Source organism: Chanodichthys erythropterus, chromosome 7 (genome assembly GCF_024489055.1).
Source record: "Chanodichthys erythropterus isolate Z2021 chromosome 7, ASM2448905v1, whole genome shotgun sequence".
NCBI classification, from domain to species: domain Eukaryota; kingdom Metazoa; phylum Chordata; class Actinopteri; order Cypriniformes; family Xenocyprididae; genus Chanodichthys; species Chanodichthys erythropterus.
In genome coordinates, this window is record NC_090227.1 from 11,732,232 (window position 1) to 11,745,255 (window position 13,024).

At 34.8% G+C, this 13,024-nt stretch overlaps 1 protein-coding gene across 3 annotated transcripts in view; it reads left to right on the top strand.

Annotated features, from left to right (window-relative positions):
- Positions 1-2,144: 2,144 nt before the first annotated feature.
- hipk3b (homeodomain interacting protein kinase 3b) overlaps positions 2,145-13,024 on the top strand; it is a 59,182-nt gene continuing 48,302 nt past the window's right edge. For 2 of the 3 annotated variants that reach the window (XM_067389829.1, XM_067389830.1), the window contains exon 1: positions 2,146-2,481. The gene's annotated coding sequence lies outside the window, so the exon portion shown is untranslated. Of the gene's footprint in view, positions 2,482-13,024 lie in introns of all 3 variants that reach the window. The other variant, XM_067389831.1, reaches the window with a different exon arrangement.

Consider the following 13,024-nt stretch of genomic DNA (forward strand, 5'->3'; position numbering starts at 1 on the left):
CTTTTCAGCTGCTTTAAACGTACAAATACTGTGTCAGCAACAGGTTTAAACCAATTAGTAGTGAAAGCATTAAAACACTATCCAGTGTAATCCAGTTTAGTTAATCATTTTAGGACATTAACCATCATACAAACAACATTGGACAATTGACATTTTGAGACAACAAACACAAGCATTCAGGCAGACAGCTGGAAGACATGAGGTTAATTCAGCATGAATCACATAGGTTACAGTGTTTTTCTTTTTAAAGATACTAATTTCAAAATCTCCCATATAGACTGCAGAATTCAACATTAATTTCCTGCTGCCTTTTATGTCACAGTTCAGGATAGTATAATTTAAAGTATTAATTTATTATCTGTGTTCAACATGCTTCAAAAAGGCATTTTATTGAAATCTGAACTGCAGTTGTATTTTACTATCACAAAATATAAATAAATAAATCTACACATTTAAAAATATTAGACAAAAACTTTAGAGTAAATTTACAAGAGTAATTATTGCACAAATAATGATACTTTAAAAGAATATACTTAAGTGCAAACTGAATGTAATGTTTTCAGACACTTAACTGCATGTCATTTACAAATAAAAATGTAAACATTTATATTAGATTCAGTTAGTCAGACTTAAATTTTTGATCCACTTAAATAGGACTTAAGTACATCTTTATATGTGATTTCATAATCTTCTTAAAAATACTATTTCTTTGAAATACGGATAAAGTGTACTGCCGAATGTACTGACAAGCATGTTAAACTAAAATATACTATATAATGTAATTTCTATTGAATCTAGTGTCATTAATGCTTATTTGTTATTACAACTTTGTGATGATGATGTTCCAATTTAGTACATTTAAAATATATGAACTTTAAAATGTGTCAAACAAACCAATACAGGTAAAATTAATCAAGTACTTCACGTGCTTTAGTATGTTAGTCAACACATAAAAATACGTGTACGTCTTTAAAGCATGACAAAAGATTATAAAAACAATGTACTTGATAGTAAAACTTTTTAATTTGACATTACAAAATGCATTTTTTAAAAGTGTACTTAAGTGTGAATGAAAGGATTGGCCTACTATCATTAATTACACTTAAGTGGCCTTTAATAGAGTACCTCAGAGACGGCATATTTTTGTACGCAAAACCTGGAAGCGAGTTAGCATTTTAGGACTTCTTTCCATCGCCCTGAAGTCTATGGGTTTTTGCTAAATCTCCTGAAAGTGGTTAACAAAGCCTCAAAATATTTTCAAGTTTTGATCTATGACATAAAACACACCAGTTATAACCCGCTTGTGATTTTTTTTAAACCTTTATTGTGTCTTAAAAAACGGCGGTTGCTAACAAGTTGCTAAAAGAGATAGCCTACCTTTGGCGGGGACTTTAGACGTCATCATGACAAACAGGACATTTGAACAGCATTTTTCATGAACAAGTGGATAAGTATTCATACAGCGCAGACCATAATCAGTGAGCATGTTTTTAAATAAAGTTGTTTTTTAAATAAAGTTTGAGGAAGCTTGGTGGTGGTGACTTTGATCCGCGACCATGGTGTGCTGTAGTCTGTTTATAGCCTACTGTTAGCTTTTTATATCTCATGACTTTATTTAGGCTTCAAAATGTATAAATGTTGTGTAAACTTGTAAAGATTATCTTGATAGACAAAACGTGTAAGTGTCATAAATCTTTGTTAAACACTAGAGCTTTTTTTTTTTTTTTTTTTTTGCAATTCCAAAAATCTAAGTTACTGGAAAAATAGGCTTTCGATCGAGGGAACCCATGCACCAACTTCCCGGTCGGCCTACGAAAACACATAATCTCTGAGGTACTCTATTAATTTCAGTATTAGGGTATTATATTATCTGCAAGTAATTTTTTAATTATAGGCCTACTTTTAAGATTTGAAGTACACTAGGTACACAGAAATGACGTTAAACATCATAAATATAGTGTTTTAAGGAGAGCTCATGTATTATATTTTTACATTAGCAACAAAAAGCTATCTGTATTGTGAATGGCTGTAATTAAGGTTACAGTGGTATTTTTTCCTTAATTTTGTTTAAACAGTTGCCGTCATGTCTGCATCGAGTGTTTTATTTCTTTCCCCACTCGATTAGTTCGGCCTGACGCAGTGTCATAAGCAGCAAACATTCCTCGCGCAGCTGAGAGTGAGTGAGTGTGGAGGGACATGATATCGTCTGTCAGTGCTGCTCTTCCCCGCACACAACATGGGCTCCACCGCCCATACCACCAAAACCAGAGCTCGAGCATCACTGCAATGCCCCGGACTCGGTTCAGTGTCGTGGATCGCGTGTATTTTTGAGATTGTTGAGGTGTAAAATGTGGGTGATGGTGCTGTGGACAAGATGGCAGCAGTATGAGACACACACATCTACATGTTGTGAGTTCAGTTGAAGTGTGTAAAATGATCGGAGAAGACCTGGATTATATCTACTGTTACTTCGTGTGAAAGGTGAGTCTTTTTAATCGGAGTGTTTTTTTCTTTTCTTACTGTTGATAGTAAACTAACTCGGGTTGTTTATGGAACACAAACAAAAACGGATGATCTCATCGTTGCGTGTCAAATCCTAGTGAGTTGCCTACATAGACAGCATTTTGGGCATCATAGGCGCTTTGCGAATTCTCAATTATAATACGAACGTTTTTTAATTCGGTTTGAATTATGGGTATCTAGGTAGACAGCTCATTACGATTTAACACAGAGTCATTCGAGGTTCGCTCTAACTCTTGTATGTAACCAGTAAAATAGGAAGTTAATCCAAACTCTGTTATCTCTTGCTTTAATTATTGATGGTAAATAGAATGATCTGGTCCTTTACGTCATTGAATAAGTAAAACCTCTAATTAAGTTAATAAGTTCGATGAACTTTTAGGAAGAGACATGGATTTGTGTACGTTTGAGAGAAGTTATGATCGAGAGTTAAATGTGGATGTATAAATCCCTTGCTTTTCATTTTGAAACTGTTTAAATTGTGCATTTACAGATGTTAAACAATTATATCTTTAAGTAAACATTTGCTATGTTATGAAAGTTCCAGTTGAGAGCTGAACTGTTCCAGCAGCGGTTTTAAAGAAACCTCTAGTCTTTAACAACACACGTTGACCAAAACTATCCAAACAAGTCTGCACCAAGTTTAGAGAAAGTCAAATAGTCAGTGTTGATTTACTTAATATATAAATTGTACACAATATTGGAAATATTTTAATCGAATAAATAAAACTAAATGAGGAAAGAAGATAATTGAGTTCCTGAGATAAAGCCAACAACAGAAGGCATTAGGATACTTTTTTAAAAGTGCTAATTAAGGTTGTTTTGAGGCAGCATGCATCTGCAGTGGAATAGGTCAAATGTTAAATAAAAATAGACTCATTTACTATGCATGAGAAAAACTCATGTGGGGTGTTAACATTACCCACAGTGCTTTGCCAGATACTTTTAAGATCTGAGGGCTGTTTTGTCAAAATAAAATGAAACGTTATGATGTTGATTATTTTGGCTGTAGAAATTAAAGCAATAGTTCACCCTAATAGAAAAATGACACTCCTCTAACACAAATGTTTTATAGGCCTATTTGAAAGTAAGAACTGGGGACGTTAAATAGATCGTTCACCCCAAAATGAAAATAATGTCATTTACTCACCCTCAAGTTGTTCCAAACTAGGGCTGAAAAACGATTAATCGAGATTAATCGTTTCCAAAATAAAAGTCTGTGTTTATGTGTTTGTTCTGTGTATAATAATTATGTATATATATATATATAAATACACACACATACATGTTTATATATGTATAAGAAAAATGTTATATTTATATATTTTATATTTAAATATAATAATAATAAAAAAAAAAAAAAATATATATATATATATATATATATATATATATATATATATATATATATATATATATATATATATATATATATATATACATGCATATATTTCTTAAATGTATACATACGTGTGCATTTGTATATACATAATTATTATACACAGAACAAATATATATATTACATAGACAGACTTTTATTTTGCAAACGATTAATCGTGATTATTAGTTGTGTAGCCCTATTCCAAATCTGTATGGATTTCATTCTTCTGCCGAACACAAAAGAAGATATTTTGAAGAATATAGGTAACCAAACAGTTGATGGGTCCTATTGATATCCATTGTTATTTTTTCTCTACTATGTAAGTCAGATGGGTCCATTAGAAAAGTCACAACATCAGGATTATAAGTAAGATCTTTTCAATGAACCTGTGACGATGAATAAATGTTGTTTTAGGGGTGAACTATGTCTGTGAGTTTTTGTAATCAGCTAGTTTTTGTTTTAAGGCAACCCCGTAGGAAGTGTTGCATGTTCCTTGTTGTATGGTGGGTAAGCCAGTTTACATCAGCAAGGCTTTGCTTTTTCTGAAGAATGAGTTCTTTTACTGGCGGGGGAAGTTCAATAGAGGAGTCACACGATAGCCTGGCTGCCATTTGAGTTCTGCTGAGTGCAGAGACATGTCCACACCAACAGCCCACTCCGGCCTGTGTTACTCACTGTGGTGAGGCTTGCGACCAAAATAGACCTGACTACAGTACATGCTATGACTCCATGGAATTTACATTTTAAGGGATGGCTCAGAAATGTCCTCCTTTGTTGTTTGTCTGTGAAAGATGCAAAATCTAAACTTGTTTTTTATATTTATCTTGCTTTATGGCCTTGCATTCTTGTACGTGCATTCAGTTCAGATCACTGATTACCTTACTTTTTGACCCTTGAGATTCAGCCCCTCCCCACTGTAAAGTAATGCAAGTCTTGTAAGATATTAAAGGAATAGTTCACAAAATGGTTACAATTCTTTCATCATGTACACACCCTCATGTTGATCCAAACCTGCATTACTTTTTTTTTTCTTTTTTCTGTGGAACACACACACACACACACACACACACACACACACACACACACACACACACACACACACACACACACACACACACACACACACACACACACACACACACACACACACACACACACACTAAGGTATTTTGAAGAATGTTTTTTGTTGTTGTTGTTGTTGTTGTTTGTTTTTTTGTTTTTGTTTTTTTTGCCCATACACTGATTTCAGTGGGGTGCAACATGATTGGACCCCTGACTTTAATGGTATAGAAAAAAAAAAGAAGCAAACATTTTTCATATTCATAATGAATCCCTTGAAGTCATAGCTCTGAAAACTTTCAGACAGTTTCTTGAGTTGCTTTATTAAGTGTCACTGTTACCGTTGCTAATTCTTGGGCTTAGGAATTTGAAGAAAGCCCTGAACCCAAATATTAAACTTATAGGTAAACAAGTTTTGCAATGGACATCAGTGATGATAGAGAGAGATAGAGAGAGAGAATCATGAAGCTTGTTGAGGAGAGACATGTTATTTTTTTTCTAACCAATAGATGTACATTATTTTCCTGACGGGCAATAAAACAAATATTTACACATTTTAAAAATTATTTTTCCCACTGCAGGACCATTTAAAGGTGCCCTAGATTCAAAAATTGAATTTTCCTCAGCATAGTTGAATAACAAGAGTTCAGTACATGAAAATGACATACAGTGAGTCTCAAACTCCATTGTTTCCTCCTTCTTATATAAATCTAATTTGTTTAAAAGACCTCCAAAGAACAGGCGAATCTCAACATAACACTGACTGTTACGTAACAGTCGGGATCATTAATATGTACGCCCCCAACATTTGCATATGCCAGCCCATGATCGAGGCATTAGACAAGGGCAGCCAGTATTAACGTCTGGATGTGCACAGCCGAATCATCAGACTAGGTAAGCAAGCAAGAACAACATTGAAAAATGGCAGATGGAGCAATAATAACTGACATGATCCATGATAACATTATATTTTTAGTGATATTTGTAAATTGTCTTTCTAAATGTTTCGTTAGCATGTTGCTAATGTACTGTTAAATGTGGTTAAAGTTACCATCGTTTCTTACTGTATTCACAGAGACAAGACTGTCATTTTTTTTTTTCATTTTTTTAAACACTTGCAGTCTGTATAATTCACAAACACATCTTCATTCTTTATAAATCTAACAGTGTGTAATGTTAGCTTTAGCCAGAGAGGACAATCAAATTCATTCAGAATCAAATGTAAACATCCAAATAAATACTATACTTGCGCGATTATACATGTTGCATGACGAACACTTTGTAAAGATCCATTTTGAGGGTTATATTAGCTGTGTGAACTTTTCTTGTATGTTGTTAAGGCAAGCAAAATAGGCAGTTAAAAAAAAACAAAAAAAAACAAAAAAAAAACTATTAGGTATTTTGAGCTGAAACTTTACAGACACATTCAGGGGACACCTTAGACTTATATTACATCTTTTAAAAACATGTTCTTCGGCACCTTTAAAATGAAATGGTGAATGCAAAAAAGGTGATTTAAGAAAGATAACTTAAAAGGGAAGTTCACTTGGAAAAGGACTAAAAAAAAAAAAAAACGCTGTCTGGGACATTTCTCAAAATATATTTTATATTCCACAGAAGAAAGAAAGTCATACAGGTTTGGAACATCATTCCCCGGTTTCACAGACAAGGCTTAAGCTAGTCCTAGACTAAAATGCATGTTTGAGCTGTTTTAACTGAAAGCAACTTGTACTGACATATTAAAATATGTCATTGTCATTGTTTTGTCCCAAGATGCACACCAGTAATGTTTTTTTCTAAGTACATTTATAAAAGATACTTAAATATCCTAATTGAACTAAGGCTAAGCCCTGTTTTTGAAACCGGGCCCATGAGTATAGGAAAATGATGACAGAATGTTCTTTTAACATTGAAATCCATTGAAATTGTCAAGTTACATTTCTTGAGATATACATTTTTTACACATGCAAATCTGAAATCATGATGTTGAGTACAAAAACGTTCTTTAACATTTATATCAAGTATTCATTTTAAAGCAAGGCCTCCACAGTCGTGGTTCTTCACTATTCTCCGAACTCATAAAAAAAAATAAAAAATCCTCATGCTTTGATGGAGTTAATCACGTGTCAAGTTAAATTGTAACCATTTAGTTGTTTATTGTTTTGCAAGTGTTTGAAACAGGTCTCTTAAAGTACTGTACAGGTTGGAACTGTAAATTATTGTCAAATGAAGAACTAGTGATTGGTTAAACATTGTCCTAGGTGCACTGTGACAAGATGAGAGATGTTTTTCCCATGCTAATCAGAGTTTTTGTCCTAAACAGCCATGGCAGTGATAAGTGATGTGCGACAGGGGATTCTATTTTTAGAATGATTTATATTCAATAACTTACAAACCATGTGTCCAATTTCACTGATAATCTCAGGTACTAATTATTGCTTTGTATATTGTTAAAAGGGTTGTTTTTGATAAATGATAACATCGTATCAATGTGCATAATTATATAACAGCAATATCGCGTTCATAATCGAAGGCGATTCATCTGCGATAATGAACGCAATATTGCGTAGCTTGTCAGTGAACTACGGCTCTGTCTATTAAATGGCGCTCCATTTGAAAGCAGGTGATGACGATTTAACGGCAATCAGGGAACCGGCTTTACTGATGAAATGCGCGTGAGAATTGCATGCGATATATCGCCCAGCCCTACCGTTGGTTAAAGTTGGTCCTCGTTTGCTTTTTTCCGGCTGATTCGACATGTTGAATCAGCATCGGAGCTCGTCGGTCCGTCGGGCCATCTGATCATTCTGATTGGCTGTTCACCTACTACCGCCTGCTGGTACGGAAAGGCATTTCATCTTATGCAGGCTCAGAACGGACGTGCTACTTGGCTATCGGTTGTCAAGAGTTGGTTTGGTGTGTAAGGGCAACTTTAGACCCAGATGCTGCCGACGAGAGTCAACCCTACAGTCTGCTTTCGTCGCCACTAGTTCGTCGATGTGTTCCTGCCTTTACGGGTTAATTTGGAACAAAATGGGTAACGTTAATTGGGTAATTTTCATCTCTATCTATCTAATCTATCTATCTAATCTATCTATCTAATCTATCTATCTAATCTATCTATCTAATCTATCTATCTAATCTATCTATCTAATCTATCTATCTAATCTATCTATCTAATCTATCTAATCTATCTATCTAATCTATCTATCTAATCTATCTATCTAATCTATCTATCTAATCTATCTATCTAATCTATATCTAATCTATCTATCTATCTATCTATCTATCTAAACCAGTTTAGATGGAAAGGATCTTCTCATTCTCATCCTTCAACATTTCATATCCCTCACTTCTCGCCATCTCCGAAAAGCCAAGGCAGTGTTGGTTCTTGTTTTATTATGAGCTCTGTGACTGTTGTTTCCTCTATTCAGAGTATTTTTATTTTGTATTTTTTTTAATGGGTGATTTCCCTGGAGGTTCAAGATTTATCATGCTCCATGTTTCTTGTTCATTGACTGTTTACATATGCACCAATAATGTGATTATTTCTCATAATCAGAGTAAGGTCTTAATCGCAGTAAGATGTTTACGTGACACTCCAGTTTACATGTAATTTTCATTATTTACTAATAAGTATGGTTATACCACACTCAGATTAGGCATAAAGTATGCATGTTACTGGCCATTGTTTTAATCTACTCACATCAAATTCAAAATACATTTTTATGGACGTACTGGATATTTTTTGGCGCCGTGATGAACATCGCAATGCCGGTTTACCTACGATGCCGTCTCGTTCTTCGCGCCGTCCAGATGAAGATACGGAGCAGAGACCGCACAGCGAGTTGTGTTGACACTTTATCGATTTGGTGAGGAGACAACTTGAGAAAGAAAAATGTCAGGGAGTTGCAAGTGCAATAAAGCCATGAAAAAGGTATTGGGCCCCGTTTTAATGATCTAAGTGCATGGTCATGTGCACTTGGGGAGTGTCCCAATCCACTTTTGCTGGTTTAACAAGAGGAACAATGGTTGTTGCGCCCTGCACATGGTCTAAAAGGGTTGTTCCTATTCTCTTAATGAGTAATGGGTGTGTTTTGGGCGTAATGTCTCTCTCTCAGTCATTCAATCCTGAATTCAGTTCTCTTTAGCAGTGTATTGCACTTGAATGGTCAGATACACACATAATTGTTTTAAAATATCTGTCTTGGCGAGTAATCTGATGTGTAGCATTAGACTATATTAAATCAGTATATCAGGTCTTAATATAATACACCTGCTGCTGTCTGCCATTAATGTTAATCAACAAAAGAAAATAGGGAATCACTCACTGCCCTTTACCAAATAACTTTAGTAGCTTTAATAATAATTTATTTGTAATTTAACACACTATGCAGCAATTATTTTTACATTTGATTAATCAGTTTCTATATTATTTCTTACCTGAATGCTTTTTAAATAGATGTAAAATTAAAAAAAGTAAAGCACTGTGTGTGTCACCCTGCCCTGTTGCATACCATTGGCTGCCTCACTTGTTTACTTGGATGGATTGTGGAATTTTGTGACTGTGCATTTTTGGATTTCCTTAAAAACGGGACTTGTTGAACATAACTTCCTCTTCCCTTTTCCCTTTTCTGTTGTTCTGTTGCATTTTTTTTTTTTTTTTTTTCTCGAGGACAAAACATTTTTCCCCAAATGCTGAAAAGCCATCAGCAATTGAGATGCATGTCCTTACTAAAGCACTGAATATGCACTTGACTGCTGTCGCCACCACATCACATACTTTATAATTATTATTTTTTAATTCCCCAATCCAGTTAAGCACAAACTGATTTCATTGGTCAACTCAACAACGCAGTTGCCTGTCAAGAAAGTTGCGTAGGCAGTTAGCCTACATGACCAGTGAAATCTTTAAAATCAACTGTGGGGGCCAGATTTGCACTTAACTGGTTTGGGGAAATTCACACTTTTCACACTGACAGCCTTTTGTATTGACAAAGTGAATGGACATAAGCTAGTTAAATTAAGTGCCTGACTGTAATTCAACTACTTTAAATAGAGTTTTGGTAAACTACAGTTTTAAAGCTTTACACTAGAAACACTGGAGACCTGCAGCTATTTTTTTAGTAGTTGGTTTGCTTGTGATATTTACTTTTCCACTTCCACAGCTCCTTGGAGGTGTGTTGCTTTTTATTCACTAGTTAACTTTTGGCCTGTGACAGATGATGTTTTTTTTCTTTTATTTTTCATGTTAATGCAGACATGTTTCATGAGGTAGGTTACATATTACTTTAGGTTGCAGGGTTAAAAGAGGGTTAAACTTAAGTTAATTTATTTTGATATAGATGACTAAAACAGGTTATTTTCTTAAATGAGGAACACTAAGCTACATATAACTTTTCATGTTATATAAGGACAACAGAGAGAAGTTATCTGAGGCCCATCAGTTGAGATAAGAGACTGTTCCTGTGTAGACATGTTTGGATTTGGGTCTGTTCTGTTTGTTTGTTTGTATGTATGTATGTAACTTGCTTATTCACATCCTGTAGCAGATATGTTCACTAGGGGTAACAGATCCTGCAATATTATGACACTTCAAAAATATCCAAAATATCCTTAAATAGCTTTGTCTGTTTGATAAATCTAAACCAGCTTTCTGATCATTTCATAATTTTGTAGTTACAAGTACAGTTGCATAAAGTTAGCCAGCATAAATTCCTTGAACTTTTGTAGAGTAAATGTGAAAGTGAGTCAACCACATGACGATCTTCAAATAACAAATAGTCAGAAATTATAGTAGAATTGAAACTAAACTTTTTTTTAAATGTCTCTGCTTTGAATGGCCTGTCTTCTCTTATATGTTGTGATTTCTCACATTATACCCTTTCTAACTGTGCTACGCTCCTGTTAGCTGTTTGCACTCTGAAAAATTTGCTCTTGAGATTTTTAAGAGTGCTTCAGCTCTTAACTTGAATTGGACAAGCAACAACGTTTGCACAGGATGTCAGACAGATGAATGTGAAATTGGCAGTCTTTTCAAAATTGTGATCATGTGTTGGCCTGCTGCAAAAAGTACAACCATATCTTGTTCCCTTTCCTTAACATTTTATTTCTGGTGCATAAATCAAAGGTAGGTTTCACCTCAGAGAAAAATACAGTGTAAATAATTGAGTTAGAGTAGTGCTACAACTTGTGACTCAAAGACAGCAGTTCGCTTTACTTAATGCTTTTTTGCATTGACATTGCAAGTCAATGTGGTTAACTTATTATTGGTGTTTGTTTGCTGAAGAAATCATTACTGTAACATGTATATAAACGGTGCTTCCTAAATTTGACATTTAATGAGAATAGAGAAGACATGCAAGCACAGATGACCTCCCCCCCCACACACACACACACACACAAACAGTAATGCTCATTTTGAAACAGCCGTTGCCTAGAGACCTCAATTCATGGAAACTGATATGAAAAGGTCATTTGAACCTGTGAACGGTTAGTTGTTTCCCTATACAGCATTGATGGAAGGAGGGTTGGTGGGTGTTGGAGGGAGGAACTCAACCTTCTGCTGCAATATGTTGTTTTCTTGGCCTATCATTGGCTGCTCAAGGCAGCCTGCTGTTTGCTGCTGTAGCACAGGGTCAAAGGTCAAGTATGATGTCAGCTTGGTGATGCAAGCCACTGCACTCAGTAGGATCAATGACCTGCCACAAGTTGTTTACACTCAGTTCATGGACACCGGTGATGTCATACAACAAATTCAGGAAAACACCTCTACAGACATTAGTCATTTTATTAATGATAATTGAATAGAAATCAGGGATGTAAATTTTCATGAATTTTAAAATACAGTTGGGCTCAGAATTATTGGCATCCTTGGTAATTTGATCAAAGATGACTAAAAATAAATTACATTGTTTATCCTTTTGATCTTTAATCCATAAAATTAGCAAAAATCTAAACTTTCATTGAAGGAAAATAATTGAAAGTGGGGGAAATCACATTATGAAATAAATGTTTCTCTCCAAAACACATTGGCCACAGTTATTGGCACCCTTTTATTCAATACTTTTTGCAACCACCTCTTGCCAAGATAACATCTCTGAGTCTTCACCTATAATGCCTGATGAGTTTGGAGAACACCTGACAAAAGATCAGAGACCATTCCTTCACACGGAATGTCTACAGATCCTTCAGATTCCCAGCTCCATGTTGGTGGTGCTTCTCTTCAGTTCACTCATTTTCTTTAGAGTTCAGGTCAGGGGACTGGGATGACCATGGCAGAAGCTTCATTTTGTGTATCTGAACAGGATGTCCAGGACCTCCAGCAGAAAAATAGGCCCACAACATTAACCCTCTGGAGTCTGAGGCTGATTTGGGGCCTGGAGAAGTTTTGACATGCCCTGACATTTGCGCTTTTTTCAGTTGTTCATTGAAAAAGTGTCATTACACTGTATTCAGCACAAACTAGGCTACCATAATATGTGAGCAACATTGTATTTTTGAAGGAATAACGTTTATGCGTGGCTATTGAAAAAACAAAAAACTTCAGTCACTGAAATAAGGCCAAAAAAAAAAAAAAATTTATATATATATATATATATATAATATGTGTGTTCACAAGACTTCTGGGTATTGGAGATTGTAGACTAGAGTTTTTGATTCAAAATTATGTAAAAATTATCCTGCCTACTTGTTCATTTATAACAATATATTGATTTAGTTTTTGTAAGACACTTTTTGTCAAGAAACACGGTATGCGTGGAGGCGTGAATCATCATGAATAATGGGTGATTTACACCTGAGAAGACAAACGAATCACATAAAGAACCTCTAATGAGCTGCATAATAATGAGGCCTTTCAGTCAGGTAGGCTGTGAAGAAAAAAAAAAAAAAAAAGCCCTGTAATGATGTCTCAAGCTCATCATGGTGTATATCAAACATACAGAAAAAAACAGCAATACTGTGAAATATTATTACAATTTAAAATAATGGTAAAAAAAAAGTGCTCAAAATTCACAGAATAAGCATATCTAGTGTGTTTTAACAAAAATTGAAGTATGTCAT